Raw genomic sequence first — 13490 nt, forward strand, 5'->3', positions numbered from 1 at the left:
ATGGATAATAAAAGTTCTTGGGAACAAACGTTATAGAACTTTTATTAAACTTTTAGCATATAACAAAAGTTCTATTGGGAACTTTCCTTGTGTAATATTTTATCCTTTGTGAAGGAAATTTTCTAATAGCATTGGATGAAATATTATATAAAGAAAGTTCCCAATAGAACTTTTCAGTGGCGGATCCAGAACTTTTTATAAGGGGGGCCCACAGACTGACCTAAGGGGGGGGGGCGCTCCAGTCATGCTTCAGTGATTTCCTCAATAGTCAACCAAATTTTTCCCACTAAAGGGGGGGGGGGGGCCGGGCCCCCCTTGGATCCGCCTATGCTTTTGTTATATGCTAAAAGTTCTTTGGAACAAATATTATGGGGGAACTTATATTCTGTCACAGGGTATGGATTATAGTGAATTTGAATCCCCTCCCCCTTCAAATTTATGTTTTGATCATTTGTTGTGTATGCACTTTATCTAAATGTATAGCAGGGGCGGATCCAGGATTTTGGAAAGGGGGGCGTAGTGATAAACTTTTTTGGACCTTTTTTTTGGCTAAAAAACATAAAATAAGTGTAAAATGCATTTTATAGTTAAAGTGTAGGGTTTGGACATTTTTGGTGCCGTATTATCTCCATTAATTGTCTATTATAAAATGATTGGAAAAGCTATGTACTAATTAATATATTTGATGTGGGATTTGTCAGTAAAAAATGGACATGGAAAATTCTCGTTTGTTGTATGGTTAGTTAGCATAACCTCACAGATTTCTTGTTGTAAACAAGATATACGGCTATTCAATGAAATTTACAATACGACCGACACGAAGAAAGACAAACAAGCAATTTTTATCCAAATGTTTGGTTGAAATGTTTCAACCAACAAGGGAAGTGAGGGGTTCCAAATCAACCAAAGGCTACGAATGAGTCGGAAAAGACAATGAAGTTGTGAATGACGGTCGACACATGGAGACATGTAGGCCACACCCAGCAGGCAGGTTGCAGTCGGGCCTTGAAAAATGTATTCAGTATATCAGTTCGGCGAAACAGACATTCCGGTCAGATATGGAATTCACATGCAACCCCCCCCCACCCCACCCCCCCCGCCAAAAAAAAAAAATTACGCCCGTTTTATATTCATCATGTTCATTTAATGCTAAATAATTTTGTTGAAAATATTTTTTTCTTATAGCAAAAAAGTGGACAAGATTATTGTTTTCAATCCAGATACGGCCAGAATTTTTGTTTAAGGCAAAAATCAGGGTCAGAATTTTTTCTCTTAAATATCTCAGTCTGCCCCCTCAAATCAAATGGTCCGTACCTTAGACTTTAAATCTATATCTAGAGCTTACTGATTGGGGATCACTATTCAGCAATGTTATTAATAGGCTGGGGCGTGTGGGGTTAAACATGTTTTCGTAGGTAAATAATATTGCTGTCGAACTTTTTTTTTCATGAGAGTGTAATAGAGTATTACTTTCTGCTGGGTGGAATTGTGAAAGAGAAGTCAATACGTTCTTGCTCAATACTTTGTCGCTTTGAAGGCGTCATGCTTGTCATCCTCAGCCTAAGCAATGTGTTACTGTTATTTGAATTTCAAAATGACTGAGTGACGCCACGGTTTTTTTCGACGTACTGGTCAACTCCAACGTAGTGAATCACATGACTTTGACATAATCAATAATATATTACAGTAAATACGAGCGAAAAAATATCTTTATAAGTAAAGAATTGTCGCATAAAAATTAAATACACGGGAAATGGCAAAGTTCGCGAAGTCTAGTCTGATTAATCATTTTACAAAAAAAAAAAGTGCAAGCAAAAAGGGGGGGGGGGCGTACGCCGTCTACGCCCCCCTCTGGATCCACCACTGTATAGGGAAATATGATCATTGATCGTTTTGATATCACGTTTTGTCAGTTTGAAAATATAGGATTATTTCCCTTGAATTTCTTTATTTTAATTTTATTTATCTATGCATGTAAGCAAACAGTTTCTTTATAAATAATAGATATATTTCATAAAGACAATCAAAATTGATATTTATGAAGGTAAATTCATTTTATTTCATGATAACCACAGATAGTTATTGAAAGATAATTATAATATATTGACCATTATTTTAGAAAAATTAATATAGCATATACTTTTCGAAAATGCCTTGACGGGCCTCATTGTTGAAGACCGTATGGTTATGACTATTTGATACCGCTGCACACGTAAATATGTGTGGTAAAGATAACATGATGTAAAATAAATTCAGATGCACTTTTCTTTTATGATTAGACTGTTAAAGCGTTGACCGAAGCTCAATTTGTAAGAAGCGCACTGTCAACGCTTTTACAACCCTGTGCAATTATAAAAGAATAAGGATTAGAATTGGGCCCTTTGATGGGCAGCATGACATTTATACACACAAAACAATACACTATGATATTGTTTAAAAAAAAAACAAGCATTCAATTCTTATAATTACATTTTAATGCTACAACGTTAAAGTGGGAGTTATATTAAGGATTTCGTTTGTTTTTTTTCTATGAATCCTGTTCACAGTCACGGATAACAAGTGAAGTCAGGTGTTGTATTTTATAAGAAATAAAATATGATATTGGCATGACGCTGGCGATTGTTGTCAGCCAATCATAATTACGGATTCTAATGAAACATAATTATTGAGGAAATAAAACGAAATCGACCGCGGTGCTATACTGTCAATATAAATAAGAAGATGTGGTATGAGTGCCAATGAGGCAACTCTCAATCCAAGTCACAATGTGTAAAAAGTAAACTGTCTTATTTTCTTCAGATGCTTATTCTTGATCTTGAAAATAAGCTTCTTTCCAAGTTTCATAACAATCCATGACGGTTTACAAATTTATCATGTCAAAAAAAATTAACCCCAGACTGTATAAATGTTTGTTGCAAAATACATCTAAAATTGTACAGAAAAATGAAAAAAAAATTTGCTTCAGAATATAAAATATCTAATCATTGAAAAGTGTCTGCCAATGTTTCATAAAATTCTAAGTTTGACAAAGTAATTGATGTCCGACAAACTTTAACACCAGACTTTATCTAAACACCAGACTTTATCTACATGTTAACTTCAAAAAAGCTAAGTCCTTATATCAGTAAAATACGGAAAAATGAAATAAAATTTCTTCATTATTTTGCCGTGGAGTATTTTGATCATAAAAGCTTGTCCAATTAACCTAAAGTTCCATGAAAATTTAGAAAACTTATTAATGACTTGAAAAACTTGAATCTTAGACTGTATCTAAATATAAATTGTAATCTGAAGCTAAATGTTGACGCTGCCGACGCTACCGGCGCCGACGACGGAATGTAGGATCGCTAAGTCTCGATTCCGCCAATCTGATAAAAATATCGATCTATCGTCACTTGCGTCGTATGAGTATAACGAAATCAGAGATCTATATTTTGATTAAATTGCGATTCCGCGATATAAATGTCGCAGACTCGACAACAATTCTGTACACCCCTGATTACGTTAAGATTACTAATATAACCAGAGTGAGCGGAATGAGACAAGGGTTTATGAAAATGTCAATGTATCTGTGAAACTTTGTCATGGTCGAAAAGGCCACGTGGTTTGGAAAATAAAGATTTTAAATTTGAATAAGATTTTTTTCTTTGGTTTTGTTCTTTTGTTTAAACTTCTACATCTGGTTTGAAGTCACTGGTCTTACCTTTATATTTTCTCTGAGACATTATATTGCAATAGTGAACGACTATCAAAAGAATGTATGCAAATTAGGGAAAACTAATGCAAAGTCGTCCACTATTACTGTCCACTGGACTTTATATCTACAGCGCTGGACATTGCATCTCCGGCGTTGGAATTAAGACCTACAATGCTGGACTTTATATATACAGCGCTGGATTTTACAAATACTGTGCTGGACTTAACATCTCCAGAGCTGGACTGTATATCTAAAGAGCTGGACTTCAAATATACAGCGCTTGACTTTACATCACCAGCACTAGACTTTACATCACCAGCGCTAGACTTTACGTATCCAGCGCTAGACATTATAAACCACAAATCACCAACAGTTCTTCGTATAAACGTGACAGAGAGTGTCTTTTGTTTTTAAATAGAGCACTGACTTGATAATAGATAAATGCTTTCTATCTTGTTTTAAAGTGCCAGTTTTTGTAAGAATCAGGAAATTTAGAAAAATTTCAAAACATTACCGAAAAAAAAAACCATCGACCTAACCATGATAACCATCCTATTTTGAAGTTACTCTTATCCTGAGTTAGAAATGGTAGGTCTTTCGTTTCTGCTTGTCTGGTAATTCGAGAAACATCGAGAAAACTTTTGGTTAGAATGATAGCAAATTACAGAGTTTGCTCCCCTTAATTGTTAATTTCTAGTGCATTTCAACCAAATTATATCTTGAATTACCAGAACAGGAAAAGGAAACGAATATTATATTCATCAAATGGTAGCTCCCTTACTGATTGTAGCAGAAAACGAAGGTTTTTATCAAAACTTCTAATGTCCTTTCCTATCTTTTGTCACTCTTAATCAAACGGTAATCGTACTTTTGTAGGCACAGTATCCTTTGGTCAAAATTTCAAGAGAGGTCTTGAGCAAGGTAAATTGTGAATTACAACAACATGAACTCTTGCAATTAGGGACCCGTTTTACTGTGTAGTATATAAAAATATGAAGTCTGATTAGGGACGATCAGTTAAAATACACAAAAATTCATGGCATTGTCGTACTCTATATGCTTGGGTCACTGGGCTCACACACGTCCTTGCAACAACTCATAGAAATGGGATCCGTTTGGCGGTACGGGATGTAAAAAACACAGCCACGTCCGATTACGATCATACAAGTCACGGAAGTTTGGTCCGCTGTGAAACCCACCTGGTTCAACCCATCACTTTCATTCATTCATTGTACACAACTAGAATTTTGTGTCATTTATTTGAAGATATTTTCCACACGAGTAACCAGTATAAATAGACATTGATTTTCTTTAGAATATAAATTAAGTACCTTTGTTTTCTCCTTATTTGTATTTTTTTGGCGAAAAGGGAAAGGAAACCAAAATAACTGGTTTCGATTGTATTTTTGTGTTGTTCTGTTTGGTAATTTTGCTTTTAGTTTTTGAAATTAGTTGACGAAATGCGCATCTGCGCATCTGCGATACATCTGCTGATGGACTGTTATTCCCCGAGGATATCACCAGTCCAGTAACCAGTACTTCATTACTGGCATGCAAATATGGATATTGTTAGATTGAAATTTTCTCGCTCGAATAAATTTTTTCTAAAAAACCAAATAAAGTACGAAGTTGAAGGGTTTAAAAGATAGAGATCGATTCTGGGGAGCATTAAAACAATTTATTTAATTCTTGTAATCTTAATTTAACGTCGTACTTAACGGAATCTGATCTTGGGAACAAATATATATTTGGACTTTTGTCATTTTTTGCAGTTTGTCTGAGCGGTTGTAATTTGAACTGTAGATGCACGTGGAAATGTTTGTGAAATGTCGCTAAACTTTTAAGAGCGTTTACGGGTTCTTCATTTCTGTATTCTTTAAAATTTTAGGCCATTTTCTCTATTCTTCATAATTTTGCCTGTTATTCTTTATTCTTTATATTTTAGCAAACTATTATTCTCTATTCTTAAATTGTTTGGCCTTTTTTCTCTATTCTTTATTTTTTTGCGTTTTATTTTGCACAATTTGCCCATTATTCTCTGTTCTGTAAATCCCACCCACACCCTCATGCATGTTGTGTCAAGTAATGGTATTTCATATATACTAGTATTTAACTTTTAAATGTATCTCGTTCCCCGAATTTTTTTTGTCCATTTTATCAATATAGGAATCAGTTCATTAGTTTTACACTGAATAAGTTGTCATTTCTTAATAAATTGGTGTAATTCGGAATATACTATGTATGGAAAATCATAAGATTTTTCATGTGTGTATTTCGAGGAATAGAACTGCACAATACCCCCGGTCAAGTTTGTTTGTATATTAATAGATTCCCAAAACAATTGATTGATGACGTTTGAACCTAGATCGAATTCTTGATTTAACTTCTCTGAAAAGCAAATATTGATTGTTCAAATATTCTTATACACATCATTGTTTCAAGTTGTATACATCCTATCTGCACTTATCAGTTTAATAAAAAAAATGTTGCTCAGTCTTCTAATTAAGTTAGCTTTCATGTAATTTTTGGTAAACTTGTTTACAGGTCTTTCGACGTTTTTTTATTTTATATTTGACATGGTGTTGTCAGTTTCTCTTCGAGTTTTCAATGTCCCCTTGGTATCTAACGTCTCTTTTTTTTTTAAACAATACTAAATCTCATTGGAGGGATTTTAACTTTCGTTTTATAAATACAAGGAGCCATTTTGGAAGCGTCTCGTACACAAGACTTTCCACATTCGACAAATAATTATAATTTCTATCTTAATATGGAAAATATCTAGATGAATTATATTATATTTTCAACCCTTTAGTTTATGATAAATTGTATTTAATTACCTCCCGGCAGCATATTTTATATAGTATGACGTTTAAGATATATGTACATACCAGTTATAAATTTCGTTCTAGTCATGATTGATTGATTGATGATTGCTAATAAAGTCCAGCGGCAAATATTTCATACATAATCAGAACGGTAGCATGGCAATGTGACATGAAGATACATTGCTTATTACTAGACCGACACACGGAATTTATTTTACCATGCTTACTCCCTTAACAGTCCAAGAATTTTGAAATATCGAGGTAAACAATAGTGATCAATAGTGGCTCATAGATATATATAAATAAAAAATTAATTATGCATTAAATTTAATCTAATTACAACCTCGGTCCTTTTTTTTTTACTCTTTAGTATACAAACTTTGTATATAAATTGTAGTCTTAGTACTAATTATCAGTAGCGACATCAGGACATCAGGAATATGACAAAAAAAAAGTCAATATTATAAATGTTCTTTTTACACTTTGCATCCAGACCATAACAATAATCGAAATACTTGTTTTTAACTCGCCTAACTGCATGTAACTTGAAATGCATAAAACTATTTCGAAACTATTTCGTCAATCTTTTTACATATTTACTATTATTTCTTATCATTAATACAGTATTATTTTTGTTTTTCTTAATTTCTTCATATTTATAAACGATCATATGGGAATATATATTGTCGGTAATTTTTTTTTTTATTAATGGATAAATCTACAAAAAATATATAAGTATCATAGCTTATAAATATATAATGAAATAATGTACTCTTAGTCAATTTATTTACAATAAAGTCCTTTGCACCGTCAACCTAATTTGTGATTTGTTAAAACTTAAGATGCATTTGAAATATGGTCCGACTTAACAAAGTTAACGTAAAAAAAAAATAGCCATTTCACAGATTCTTCTATAAAGTTTTGCATACATGATAGAATTTAACTTCAACTGAAAATCTAAAACTAATCTAAAACGCGCCTTTATTTTTTTTTAATATAATGTTTAAATGATTGACTGGACATTCTTCCTCTATATAAGATACATGTAAAATCAGTAAAAACGTATAACAGTTAAGTTGTTCATCGTTTCTTTGGAAGGAGGGGAAGGGGTACGCATAAAATTGCATATACTTTCACAATATACAGTATTTATGAAAAAATATAAGCGATAAACGAATTATTTTTTTTCGATTTTCAATTAAATGTTAACATGACAAAGGGAATCTTATTAAACTTGAGTTATTGTACCTTGACTTTGTAGTGTCGTCAGCTTATTTGATTTTTTTTAAAGAAAAACATATATAAATGAAACAATTTAGCTACAAAATAATCCCTATTAAATAGTATTCCCTTCAAGTTTAACTAAATGCATGTTTAACCATATATGTTTGTAAGTAATTGCGACCAATATCTGAACAATGTTGTACACAGAATCTTTCTCAATTTATGTTCTGTTCCTTCTTGATAAAACCAATGTGTGTACATAGTTTTGAGAGGTAATTGTATCCGAAGACAAAACACTTTCTGGTCCAGTTTTATTAAAACTCAGTGTGGCTACATAAATGGTCATCAATTCATGAGTCATGGCATTTTATTGACCAAGAGAGTTCAATTGTCGAATATGCACGGGCTTATATATAATGTAAGTTAGGTGTAACAACTCGATCAAATACACATGATTTATAAAATGTTTCAATACGATTTTTCTGTGGCAGTTGAAGTAGACAGTGGTCTAGCGATTTTCTTAACTCGTAAATCCATTGGAATATACTGATCAAATGAAAATTCCCAGAGAATTGCATAAATCGAGCGAGACAAAGTGCGTCGACAATGCATATAGAAAAGAACATTGAAATTAAAAATTAGTTTGAACTTTATGAACGTACTTTTCAAAATTTTCGTGTGAACATTTTGTATATGGTTTTATATGTCCATTCCATGCATGGCTGGCTACGACACCTTTCACATACTTATCTTCTTTTGGATGAATTCTTTGTGAATCAGGAACACGTGCTGATTTTGTATTAGAAAGTCTGTCCACAAGAGATTGCATATCGTTCGTAGACATTTTCTTCTTTCCTATAAAACGAGTCTTTATGTGGTGATTGGAGCGTGTTTTGAAATTTTCATGAGCACTGCGGCTTGGCATCTTAAGTTCATCGTCTGTATGTTGTCTTTTTGGTTTTGAAAGTCTTTCACACAGTTCTTGTATTTCAAACTGGGACACAGTTTCAAATCCGGCGTATCTTGCACTCATTTTCGAATAATCTGGTAAATTTCTTGGAGGTATGACAAGCTTTTTCTTTGGTATAATTTCTGTGTGCGTTAGTCCTATTTCTACGTATAACATGGCTAGATGAATATATCCTTTTTTATCCAGTAACAAATATTACTTCGTTAGTAGCCCTTTTATTGAACAAGTTTATTTAATTTTATTCAATATTTCGGTAGCGTTTTTATAATTCATTGATGTATTTTCCAATGAATCATTATGCCAGTTGTTTAAAACTAAAACAGCTATTTTTAAACTACAGTCTGAAACAATGCAAATCGTTAAAAGTATATATTCTTTATGATGAAATAATGATTTACAATGAGTTTAATTAAACATATTTACGTCTTTGGTGTCTAAATATAAAAAGTTTTAATCAGATAATAATAAACAACTGATGCAAAGAATAAACACTCTATGATACACCCATTTAAACGGATATGAAACGGCGTGTATACGTCAGCGTTACAAACTTATCCCGTTATTGTTTCAGTTATGTAATTGTTTATTCAAATTAAATGTTAAAAGAACACAACAACAATTGATTTAAAACCGATAAACTTTACACCCATATTGTAAAATTTTGAATATCCATTTAGTTTTTATTTTACATACCAGTTCATTCTGTTTAAATTTGTTAACATTTGAAATTAAACCACACTGTTATATAGTAACCACAGTACCAAAGTACTAGTATACGCTATTATTTTTTGTTCGGTTTTCCTTATTAAGTCACGAAATTTGAAGTATTATCTCTTAAAAAATGTAGTCCTTGGTATATACTATTACTATATATACCTCTCTGATATGAAGTTCTAAGAAAATTTGTATATTGAGATTTAATCGAAAACCATGGTTAGGGTGCATCAATTTAACTTCAAATAGGGTGGAAGGGGTTATGGTTTTTTGTCTGAGTCAGATTTTTTTTTTGCGCAAAGCGCGAACATTTTTTGTTTGTTTTTTCGACGCTATCAATCAAATTATTTTTTTTTAAATTTAACACTGCAAGGTATGGGGAAAATCTGGATTTAGAATAATTTTTTTGTCATCTGCTTGACCACAATATTTTTTTTTTTTTCATCAAATTGAGGATCATAATATTTTTTTTAGGAACCCCCCCCCCCCCCCCCCCCCTCTTTGAAGTTAAATGTTTGTGCTCTTAGTAGATGTAGCTGGTCTTATTTAAGATTTAGTAATACTTGTATGATGTATCAACAAATTGATAACATTTTGCGAATTGAACTTTTGAAACTGTGTGTTTCCCTTTTGATGAATTGTAAATCGTTAATGCCTAGGCCACACATTCACGGATATGACACCAGATTAGCTACGGATACGATCCGGCATCATTCGTGGCAATCTGTATTAGACCGTAGATTTCCGTATCGTAGCCGTAGTCATGCGTAGTAGTATTTGTTTATCCGTGACAAGTTTTGAACATGCGCAAAATCGGACCAAACAACCGTAGTATATCCTTACTAAACCGTATTAGAACGTACTGATCCGTTTTAGTCCCTATTAAAACCGTATTAGTCCGTTCTTATTCGTAGTCCCGAAGGATTTCTACCGTTAGTTCCAGTGAACTACGTACTAGTACGGTTACACCACGTATTTGTTTAGGATAGAATACGGTTTGTTACGGAACGGCACGATCTCATTACGTTGCATTACTGATAGCTAGGAATCAGCCAGGGTTCTCAAAGTATTTTACGGTTTACTACAATACAACATGACAAAATACGGAATATTAAGGTCCACGACAAACTGACATCAGGCTTCTGTATAAATACTCCCTACTTATAGGTCCCAACCTAGTCTGTGTCTTGCCGTAGAGGTATAATACATAACATTATCCAATATGAACAATCAACAACTGATGCTTGCAATTAATTGGCTGGAATTGGATATTAATATGGTACAAACTGCCAGTGCGGTGGTCGAGATATTTGATAACAGATGTAGAGGTGACCGCTGGCAGGGGAGATGTTTGTCTTTGTCATGGCAGAATAAAAAACGTCCTTTAGAAGTGTCGAGCTTTGGACTTTGTGTTGGTCCTTATTTCTATTTACGTATGCCTCATTGCTGAAGATAAATACTTAATTGGAATATGCACCATATAATACACACACATATAATATATAGCTTTAATTAAGTACCACACAAGTACTATAATGTCAACGATATGCAAATGACTACATTTTCTTATGATCCACAACTAAATGCGAAAATATTAAATAAATAATTTAATAAAACAAAACAAAAAATCATCGATTCACTGCCATGAAGAGATGATAAATTACAAGCTTAATTAGAAATGACTAACGGTTAAGAAAATGTGGCGGTTCGTACTATCCCGTATCAGACCGTTCTCATTCGTACTTACTACTTCTACCGTAGCAAACCGCTGTTTATCCGCAATACAAACGCCCCGACACGTGTCGTTTCGTATTAAACCGTGTCATGTCCGTATTAAACCTTGTCATACCGTAAGAATCCGTATCACTCATGTCGCCAAACGACCCCTTTCCTGCATAACCCGTGGTAAATAGTCAAAACCCGTAGTCACAACGTGGTGCAACCGTACCGGATCCGTATCGGACTACGGAAACTGCATTTTCGGGATCATCCGTGAGATTTATTCCGTAGTGGAACTGGCGAGGTGATCCGTGAATGTGTGACCTAGGCATAACAGCGAAGTTATTTTCTTTTTAGCTCACCGTTCCGAAGGAACTGTGAGCTTTTGCCATCACTTGCCGTCTGTCGTCGTCCGTCGTCGTCGTCCGTCCGGTGTAAACTATTTCAAACATCTTCTTCTCTGAAACTACTGAACCAATTCCAACCAAACTTAAGCTGAATGATCCTTAGAGTATCTAGAATAAAGTTTGTGTTTTATTTTCTGTTTCCTCAAAAACATGGCCGCCATGGCTAAAATAGAACATAGGGGTAAAATGCAGTTTTTGGCTTATATCCCAAAAACTAAAGCATTTAGACCAAATATGACATGGGGTAAAAGTGTTCATTAGTTCAAGTTTTATAAGCCTTGAAATTTTCAGATGAATCTAATAACCCATTGTTGGGTTGCTGCCACTAAATTGGTAATTTTAAGGAAATTTTGCAGTTTTTGGTTATTATCTTGAATATTATTATAGATATAGATAAACTTTAATCAGCAAAAATGTTCAGCAAAGTAACATCTACAAATAAGTTTTATACGACAAAAATTGTCAATTGACCTCAAAAGGAGTTATTGCCCTTTAAGGACAATTTTACACAATTTGTTTATCCTGTTTTTTAACTATAAAAAATCTTCTCCTCTGAAACTACTGAACCAATTCCAACCAAACTTTAGCTGAATGATCCTTAGGGTATCTAGAATAAAGTTTGTGTTTTATTTTCTGTTTCCTCAAAAAAACATGGCCGCCATGGCTAAAATAGAACATAGGGGTAAAATGCAGTTTTTAGCTTATATCCCCAAAACTAAAGCATTTAGAGCAAATCTGACATGGGGTGAAAGTGTTCATTAGGTCAAGTTCTATAAGCCTTTAAAATTTTCAGATGAATCTAATAACCCATTGTTGGGTTGTTGCCACTAAATTGGTAATTTTAAGGAAATTTTGCAGTTTTTGGTTATTATCTTGAATATTATTATAGATAAAGACAAACTGTAAACAGCAAAAATGTTCAGCAAAGTAAGATCTACAATAAGTTTCTCTATGACCAAAATTGTCAATTTAACCCTTAAGGAGTTATTGGCCTTTAATGACAATTTTACACAATTTATTTATCATGTTTTCTAACTTTAAAAAATCTTCCTCTCTGAAACTACTGACCAAATTAAACTAAACTTAAGATGAATGATTTTTAGGTTATCTAGAATAAAGTTTGTGTTTTATTTTCTGTTTCCTCAGAAAACATGGCCGCCATGGCTAAAAATAGAACATAGGGTAAAATTCAGTTTTTCACTTTTATCTCAAAAACTAAAGCGTTTAGAGCAAATTAGACAAGAAGTTAAAGTATTCATTAGGTCAAGGTCTACCTGCCCTGAAATTATGAGCCAAATCCGGTATCTGATTTTTAGGTTATTGCCCCTGAATTGATGATTTTAAGGAAATTTTGCAGTTTTCGGTTATTATCTTGAATACATGTATTATTATAGATAAAGATAAACTGTAAACAGCAAAAATGTTCAGCAAAGTAAGATCTACAAATAAGTTATATATATGACCAAAATTGTCAATTGACCCCTTAAGGAGTTATTGCCCTTTAAAGACAATTTTTCACAATTTGTTCATCTAGTTTGCTTACTTTAAAAAATCTTCTCCTTTGAAACTGCTGAATCAATTTCAGCCAAACTTGTGCTGAATGAGTTTCAGAGTACATGTATCTAGTATAAATTTTGTATTTTATTTCCTTGTACGTCAAGAAACATAGCCACTATGGCTAAAATGGAACATAGGGGTAAAATGTTTTTTTTTTCTTTTGAAGAAAATTTGACAGATACAAAGAACATTTAAATGGCGTTTTTAAGCCACTCATTAATATATATTGAAAAGCAAAAATAATCATTGATAAAAGATTTAAGCAAAAATTACAGGTGAGCGATTCAGGCTCTTGAGAGCCTCTTGTTTAAATTCGTAGTTCTATTTTTTATCCTTTTGTAACTGAATTCATTTATATTATGCTATAAGAAAATATA

This window comes from Mytilus californianus, unplaced genomic scaffold (genome assembly GCF_021869535.1).
Source record: "Mytilus californianus isolate M0D057914Y unplaced genomic scaffold, xbMytCali1.0.p SCAF_11, whole genome shotgun sequence".
Lineage (NCBI taxonomy): Eukaryota > Metazoa > Mollusca > Bivalvia > Mytilida > Mytilidae > Mytilus > Mytilus californianus.